A 9,524-nucleotide genomic window follows, 5' to 3' on the forward strand; every position below is an offset into this window, starting at 1 on the left:
GTGACTGAACATCAACAAGATTTTTCCCAATTAGAATTTTACACTGATCCTTTATCTCCTTGAAAACATTTTCATTCCACTTCTGCCACATCATTTTATCCTCACGGAATATATTTTATGCTTCCAAGTCTTTTTTATTGATCAGACTGTGTTTTCAGGTTATGTGTGTGAAGTCGCTCAGTTGTGTCCGACTCTTTGCAACCCCGTGGACTGTAGCCCACCAGGCTCCTCTGTCCATGGGATTCTCCAGGCAAGAATACTGGAGTGGGTTGCCATCTCCTTCTCCAGGGTATCTTCCCAACCCAAGGATCGTACCCCGGTCTCCTGCATTGCAGGCAGACGCTTTATCCTCTGAACCCAGGGAAGCCTATCAGGGCTCCTAACAGTTAAAATTTCTTCTGGATTGAGCTATGGCTGTTGTTGACAATGCACAATTCAATCATTGTATATCACAAAATCTGATAATTACTGTAAATAAAGCTTGTGTTAATGATACTTCAGTTACCAACTCAATGGACATGAGGGGTTTTTTTAATTTTTTTTTTTTTCTTTTTAGGACATGAGTTTGAGCAAACTCCAGGAGATAGTGAAGGACAGGGAAACCTGGCATGCCACAGTCCATTGGGCTGCAAAGACCTGGACATTACTGAGCAACTGAACAACAGTTAAAGGAAGCTGTCTGTAAGGCAATTATCCTTCAATTAAAAATTAATTTAAAAAGAAATTAAGTTATTCTTTGTGTGCTAAAGTTATTACACCTTTCCCATCTGAGTGCAGAATCGTATGGAAGATGGAGAAGGGGCAAGTGAATGGGACATTGTGAAATACAAGGTGTTCTGGACTCCTGGAATCTTCTCAGGCAGATCAAATGGACAGATATCATTGACTCAATAAATCTAGTTAAACAGTCAGTAGCAGAGTGGTTACATGAATACACCAAGATGACACAAGAAATGAAATGGTACACAGCAGTTAAAAAAAAAAAAGTAGACCCAAATGTATCATCATAGATCTGCCTGTGAGGTGAAAAAAGCAAGTTGTTGGATAATGCATGCTCAGTAGAGTCTGACTCTTTGCAATGCTATGGACTATAGCCTGCCAGGCTCCTCTGTCGCTGGAGTTTTTCAGACAAAAATACTGGAATGAGTTGCCATTTCCTCCTCCAGGGGATCTTCTGGATCCAGGAATCAAATCCGAGTCTCCTGTGTCTCCTGCTTGTCAAGCAGATTCTTTATCACTGAGCCATCTGGGAAGCCTGCTAGATAATATATGCACTATTATCACATTTCTGTAAAAAAAAAAGAACAAAAATCTATATTTCTAGATGTAAAAGTCCAAAAACTACTGAAGACAGTGGTTTTCTCAGGGGAGAGGAAGTAAGATTAAATGAAGGTCAACTGGACTTCCTGTATCATTTCAAGTTTTAACAAAGAAATATTGATTTAGCAAATATGTATCTAGCATTCCACATCCCACTTCTTGCTGGTGTCAGAGATAAAGAGAGAACAAATAAAGACCCTGAGGCCATGACCTTTGCTGGTCTGGGGTGGGATAATGGGATTAATTTGTTACAGAGGCAAATAAAAATAATTCAGAAAAACAAGCCAAGAGGTGACTTTGGCAAGAGATAGCCAGAAGGTGTGATCTGAGGGCGTTACTTGACCTTAGTGATAAGGATGGGGAGGGAAGAGTGAAGGATGCCTCTCCAGTTTCAGGCTTGAGTAAACCAGGTGGAGTTTGGTTTCATCCTTGAAGGGTGGAAACAGGTTCTGTGGGGCATGGAACTTCCTCAGTCGGGACAAAGGAGAGCACTTAAAGAACATAAGTTTAGGGAGGGGAAAAAATAAAAGTATATAACTTTACAAATACAAAATTGGATTTTAATATGGATATTTATTTAGAATGAGAAAATAAATGTTTACAGGCTGATGTACCACAAAAATAGAATACTCAGGAAAATGTTTTATTATATAACTATCACGTGTATGCCTGCGTGCTAAGTTGTTTTAGCTGTGTCCAACTCTTTGTGATCCTGTAGCCCATCAGGATTTTCTGTCCATGGGATTCTCCAGGCAAGAATACTGCAGTGGGTTGCCATGCCCTCCAGGGGATCAAACCCATGTACTTATATCTCCTGCATTGGAAGTGCCATCTGGGAAGACCAGCTGTATCACAGATTGGTGATATACCAAAGTGTAACTTTCTTTTGATTATGAAAAACATTTTATATTTTATGTACAGGAAAGTACTCACCTTTTCAGCATGGTAAATGTAAACTTGGTTTTTATCCTTGATTATTAGGATTCATGATATTCAGCCTCACAGTTCAGTTCAGTCACTCAGTCATGTCCACAACTCTTTGAGACCCCATGGACCGCAGCACGCCATGCTTCCCTGTCCATCACCAACTCCCAGAGCTTGCTCAAACTCATGTCCATTGAGTCGGTGATGCCATCCAACCATCTCATCCCCTGTCACCCCTTCTTATGCTGCCCTCAATCTTTCCCAGCATCAGGGTCTTTTCCAATGAGTCAGCTCTTCCCATCAGGTGGCCAAAATAATGGAGGTTCAGCCTCAGCATCAGTCCTTTCAATGAATATTCAGGACCAATTTCCTTTAGGATTGACTGGTTTGATCTTGCTATCCACCAAACTGGTTTTGTTTTGTGGGGGCAAGAGATGCAAAGGAAAAGAACATAGTGAGACTTAGAACAATAGAATGGGAAAGACAAAAGATAACGGGGGAACAAATGTCCTTTATTCTGCCCATGGGCACAATAAAGGACAGAAACGGTATGGAGCTAACAGAAGCAAGAGATATTAAGAAGAGGAGGTAAGAATACACAGAACTGTACGAAAAAAGATCTCAGTGACCCAAATAACCACAATGGTGTGATCACTCACCTAGAACCAGACATCTTGGAGTGTGAAGTCAAGTGGGCCTTAGGAAATATCACTAGGAACAAAACGCTAGTGGAGGTGATGGAATTCCAGCTGCATTAATTCAAATCCTAAAAATGATGCTGTTAAAGTGCTGCACTCAATATGCCAGCAAATTTGGAAAACTCAGCAGTGGCCACAGGACTGCAAAAGATCAGTTTTCATTCCAATCCCAAAGAAGGGCAGTGCCAAAGAAAGTTCAAACTACTGCGCAATTTCACATGCTATCAAAGTAATGTTCAACATTCTCCAAGCTAGGCTTCAACAGTACACGAACCGAGAAATCCCAGATGTTCAAGCTGGATTTAGAAAAGGCAGAGGAACCAGAGATCAAATCGCCAACATTCACTGGATCATAGCAATTTGATCTCTGGTTCCTCTGCCTTTGGGCTTCCCAGGTAGCACGAGTGGTAAAGAACCTGCCTGCCAATGCAGAAGATGTAAGAGATGTGGATTTGATCCCTGGCTCAGGAAGATCCCCTGGAGGAGGGCATGGCAACCCTCTCCAGTATTCTTGCCTGGAGAATCCCTTGGACAGAGGAGCCTGGTGGGCTACAGTACATAAGATCACAAAGAGTCGGACATTACTGAAGCAACTTAGCAGGAATGCAGTCGTTGGATCATAGAAAAAGCAAGAGAATTTCAGAAAAACATCTGTTTCATAGGCAACACTAAAGCCTTTGACTGTATAGATCACAGAAAACTGTGAAAAAGAGTTGGGAATAACAGACCACCTTACCTGCCTCCTGAGAAACCTGTATGCAGGTCAGGAAGCAATAGTTAGAACCAGACATGGAACAACAGATTGGTTCTAAATTGGGAAAGGAATATGCCAAGGCTTATATTGTCACCCTGCTTATTTAACTTCTATGCAGAGTACAGCATTCAAAATGGCAGGCTAGATGAAGCACAAGCTGGAATGGAGATTGCCAGGAGACATATCAATAACCTCGGATATGCAGTTGACACCAACCTTATGGCCGAAAGTGAAGAGGAACTGAATAGCTGCTTGATATAGGTGAAAGACAAGAGTAAAAAAACTGGCTTAAAACTCAACATTCAAAAAACTAAGATCATGGCATCTGGTCCGTTCACTTGATGGCAAATAGATGGGGAAACAATGGAAACAGTGACAGACTTTATTTTTGGCGGGACTCCAAAATCACTGCAGATGGTGACTGTAGCCATGAAATTAAAAGACGCTTGCTCTTTGGAAGAAAGTTATGACAAACCTAGACAGCATATTAAAAAGCAGAGACATTACTTTGCCAACAAAGGTCTGTCTAGACAAAGCTCTGGTTTTTCCAGTAGTCATGTATAGATGTGAGAGTGGGACCATAAAGAAGGCTGAGCACCAAAGAATTGATGCTTTTGAACTGTGGTGTTGGAGAAGACTCTTGGGAGTCCTTTGGACTGCAAGGAGATCAAACCAGTCCATCCTAAAGGAAATCAACCCTGAATATTCATTGGAAGGACTGAAGCTGACGCTCCAATACTTTGGCCACCTGATGGGAAGATCTGACTCATTGGAAAAGACCCTGATGCTGGGAAAGATTGAAGGCAGGAGGAGAAGGGGACAACAGAGGATGAGATGGTTGGATGGCATCACTGACTAAGTGGACATGAGTTTGAGCAAACTTGGGGAGACAGTGAAAGACAGGGAAGCCTGGCGTGCTGCAGTCCTTGGGGTTGCAAAGAGTTGGACACGTCTAAGCGACTGAATAAAAACAAGAAAACTGCGCTGTAGGGACTTCCCTAGGAGTCCAGCAGTTAGGACTCCACAATTCCACTGCAGGTGGTGCAGTTCCACCCCTGTCTGGGGTCTTTTCCAGTCCCCACATTTCGCCTTGTGCCTCCAAAAAAAAAAAAAAGAGGAAAGAAAGCATTGTAATCTTGTAGGGAAACAGTGCAGTGATGGCCATCCGAAAACATCCGCCTAGTTTCTGGAGCTGGTGAATAACTTAGAGCACAGACAGAATCAGGACTGCCAGTCCCATGACCTGAAGGAGGTAGTCCTTGGTTAGTCAGGTGTTCCCCATAGAATCACGAGGCACCTTAATGTGTAAGGAGGGGCCAGGAAAGGAGCTTGGAGAGATGCGCGGGGTAGGGGAGGGGGGGCGCATCGGCCCCTCGGCGGCCCCTCGATCGGCTTGCAGGATGGAGGAAGGGCTGGGGCCAGGGAGAAGGCAAGACGAGGGCGTGGACCATCCCTCGGAGCCCCGGAAGGACACAGCCCTGCTCCGGACTTTCACAACCCCAGTGGGGCCCGTTCCAAACTTCTGACCTCAGAACTGTAAGATAAACTAGTTTTATTTAACTTTCTAACTATGTGGTGATTTTTTGTAGCAACAGTTTGTAGCCTGAGGAATTTTCCCAGTAGGCACTACAAGTATTGTAATGTGACTGTGATATTATATTGCGAGTGAGGAGGTGGATGGCTCAGGAGGGCAAAAGCAAGTCTTTATCCGGTACTACAGTGTCTGTGTCTTTCGTGTCGGGTCTCACGAAAGTGGCATTTAAAATCAGAGGGGAACGAATGAATTAGTCAAAAAATGTCACTACCTCTGTGTATTTTGGGGAAAAGTTATAAACATGACAACCTACATGAAAATAAAAGCCAAGTAGTGGGGGAACTTACACATAACAGTTAACCTAAAAAGTAAAAAAGCATACTAAAAATACAGGGTAATCATTCTGCAGTCTTCACATGGAGGAGATTTTACTTGGCGTGATACTAAGACTAAGTATTGATTCTCCAAAGGTCTTAGCATCTCCACGGAGCAGAGAGCAGAGTTCAATAAACTTGGCTGTGTCTGTGTGACAAGCCACAGAACGGACACGCTGAATGCTGTGAGGTCTGAGGGCCCTGGGCCACCCTGGGTGATGCCACCTGAACTCAGGTGTGGAATGTAATTAAAGAAAGCTGCAAGCTGATCAGTTGTACTGTAAATTGACCACGACTTAGTGGTAACAGAAGGGTGTGATCTGAACAGTAGCACCCACAGAAGCAAAGGGAAGCTCCTCTCCACTTCCCTTAAGATGAGGAAAAAAAGGCTAGTTCTCCTCACTAGCAACTTAGAACGTGGTCCAGCACTCCGCCTCCACTCGAGTTTTCATTTATTTTTACCTGTAAAACTGAAATGAGAGGGCACTGTGGTTCTAAAAGGCTTAAACACTGTTTGGAGTTTTGAATGAAATGAAGTTGTCCTCACAGCTGTCTTGAATCCAACCTGCTCACGGTTGTAATTAACAATTCTAGTTATTGTTTCCTGCTGCTGTTAGTGGAGGAGTGTGAGCCGCCTGTCCTGTCTGCCTCTTGAGAGCCCTCAGATTCCCATTTAGATCAGATGTCTGCTGCTCCCTGATACAGCTCACATGCTTTGGGGAAAGTTGACTCCAACCCCTGTCTCATGACAGGCAGTGATTTCTCGTGGGTTTCCTTGTTTTTGTTTCTGTGGACATTGAACCCTTGAAGTTCCTCAAGACCTTTACAGATGGTCCAAAGTCAAAAATATACTCCTAATGATACTGAAACATTATTTGTGTTGAACTTGGAGTAATATTGGTGGATAAACCCACTAGCACCTTGGCATCAAGGCCAAGTTGGCATCAATACCAGAGTGCATAGTGGCCATGTGTCCGTCACCATGGACTCTCATGAAAAACCATTCATTTCACTTAAGAATACCCTCGATGAAACAACAAACATTAATTATGTTAAATTATGACCTTGAGTACACTTCCTTTTATCAATAACGTTGTGTGAGTAAATGATACATTTGCATGAAGCCCGTTTGATGCACCCCATCTGATGTACCATAGTTCTTCAGAGAAAAAAGTTTGATTTGTGAGCTCAACTAGCTAGTATTTTCATAGAACAGAATTTTTACCCGAGTAACAGGTATACCTGCCAGAATAACCATAGGTTTTTTTTTTTTTTTAATCAAAAGTGAACAAAATGGTGCTTTCACTTCAAGGAAGAACTGACTGTATTGCTGATAATAATAAAACTTGAGCTTTTAAATGAAAATTAGAATCTTGAAAAACCTACTTTTGCTCTTGTGAACTTGACATGTTCGCAATAATTGGACTGATTTTTACTTCTGTGGTGATAATTCTTGTGTTTTCAGTATCACATCAACATTTAGAAAGCCAGCATAACTCAGTGAAGCATTTTTTTATACATCAGTTCTTGGGGTCTAAAAATCTTGCATAGGTAAATTTCAAAGTGCAAGGCAGACCAGTGGATTTCAATGTAACAGCGTTCAAAAATTTGACGTGTCAAACTCTACATTGCTAACAACATTTAAGAAATGACCAGTTCCTGTGTTCTAGTATAATATGAAATAATATTATCTGAAGGCTATTAAACTCCTTCCCTCTTCCAATCACATCTAAGCCTGGATTTTCTTCAGATGCCTCAGCCAAAAAAAAAAAAAAAACCTACGGCAACAGATTGAATGTGGAGAATCCAGCTGTATTCAACCAAGCCAGACATTAAAGAGACTTAAAAATTTAAAAGTGTCGCTCTTCTAAATTCGTTTTGAAATTCTTTCCTATAAAATATATTAACATATAAAGGGCTTATTACTGTTTCCTAAAAAGAGTTACCAAATATTTTAAACTTCTCACTTTAATTTCCAATATAGTAAATAGCAATCGGTATAACTTAGGTTTAAAAAAAAAACTCCTTGTGTAAAGGGCTCCTGAACCCCCACTGATCTAGGATAGCGGTCCCCAACTTTTGGCAGCAGGGACTGGTTTCATGGAAGAAATTTTTCCACACACCGGGGAGATGGAGTGAGGGATGGTTTGGGGATGATTCAAGTGCATTACATTTATCATGGACTTTATTTCTTATTATTACATCAGCTCCACTTCAGATCATCAGGCATAGATCCCAGAGGCTGGGGATGCCTGCTCTAGGACAAAGTGGCTGTAGGACAAACCAAACCATAATTTGGTTTAGGGATGAACTAGCCGCCTTGGGGCTCCTGAGACTCAAGTGGAGGTTATTGGGGGTTCTCAAAATGAAACTTGTTGACTCTGCCAACAATGCTACCAGAAATGCTCCTTCCTGTCTTTGGGCTGATGAATTAATATTGGGGTGAAACTTGGAACTCTGTAGAAAGTCTACTTCAACCTGAAGACAGAGTCGAAATAGGACAAGAAGCCTTTGATGTAATCCTCAGGGTGTATTTCATAGCTGGTTTCATTCAGCAGATCATTTCTCAACCTTCTTGTTAATGAGCAAACGAGCTTCTATTAAAGCCACGTTGAGTTGGGTTTCTCTCATCTCCCCAGTAATCCATGCTGGAAACCTCTTCTGTATCCCTGCTCCTCACCCGCTACGTCCACTGGCACTAGGGCATTCATTCACTTGCTCACTCACTCATTCAGTCACATTTTTGAGTGCCCTGATCTAGGATCTATAACTCAGATGATCATTATATCTACTACTGTGGGAAGGAATCCCTCAGAAGAAATGGAGTAGCCATCATGGTCAACAAAAGAGTCCGAAATGCAGTACTTGGATGCAATCTCAAAAACGACAGAATGATCTCTGTTCATCTCCAAGGCAAACCATTCAATATCACAGTAATCCAAGTCGATGCTGCAACCAGTAACGCTGAAGAAGCTGAAGTTGAACGGTTCTATGAAGACCTACAAGACCTTTTAGAACTAACACCCAAAAAAGATGTCCTTTTCATTATAGGGGACTGGAATCCAAAAGTAGGAAGTCAAGAAACACCTGGAGTAACAGGCAAATTTGGCCTTGGAATGTGGCATGAAGCAGGGCAAAGACTAATAGAGTTTTGCCAAGAAAATGCACTGGTCATAACAAACACCCTCTTCCAACAACACAAGAGAAGACTCTACACATGGACATCACCAGATGGTCAACACCAAAATCAGATTGATTATATTCTTTGCAGCAAAAGATGGAGAAGCTCTATACAGTCAACAAAAACAAGACCAGGAGCTGACTGTGGCTCAGATCATGAACTCCTTATTGCCAAATTCAGACTTAAATTGAAGAAAGTAGGGAAAACCAAAAGACCATTCAGGTATGACCTAAATCAAATCCCTTCTGATTATACAGTGGAAGTGAGAAATAGATTTAAGGGCCTAGAATAGATCTGATAGATAGAGTGCCTGATGAACTATGGAATGAGGTTCGTGACATTGTACAGGAGACAGGGATCAAGACTATCCTCATGGAAAAGAAATGCAAAAAAGCAAAATGGCTGTCTGGAGAGGCCTTACTAATAGCTGCGAAAAGAGAAGTGAAAAGCAAGGGAGAAAAGGAAAGATATAAGCATCTGAATGCAGAGTTCCAAAGAATAGGAAGAAGAGATAAGAAAGCCTTCTTCAGCGATCAATGCAAAGAAATAGAGGAAAACAACAGAATGGGAAAGACTAGAGATCTCTTCAAGAAAATTAGAGATACCAAGGGAACATTTCATGCAAAGATGGGCTCGATAAAGGACAGAAATGGTCTGGACCTAACAGAAGCAGAAGATATTAAGAAGAGGTGGCAAGAATATACAGAAGAACGGTACAAAACAGATCTTCACGACCTGG

The sequence above is a fragment of the Capricornis sumatraensis genome, chromosome 4, assembly GCF_032405125.1.
Source record: "Capricornis sumatraensis isolate serow.1 chromosome 4, serow.2, whole genome shotgun sequence".
NCBI lineage: Eukaryota > Metazoa > Chordata > Mammalia > Artiodactyla > Bovidae > Capricornis > Capricornis sumatraensis.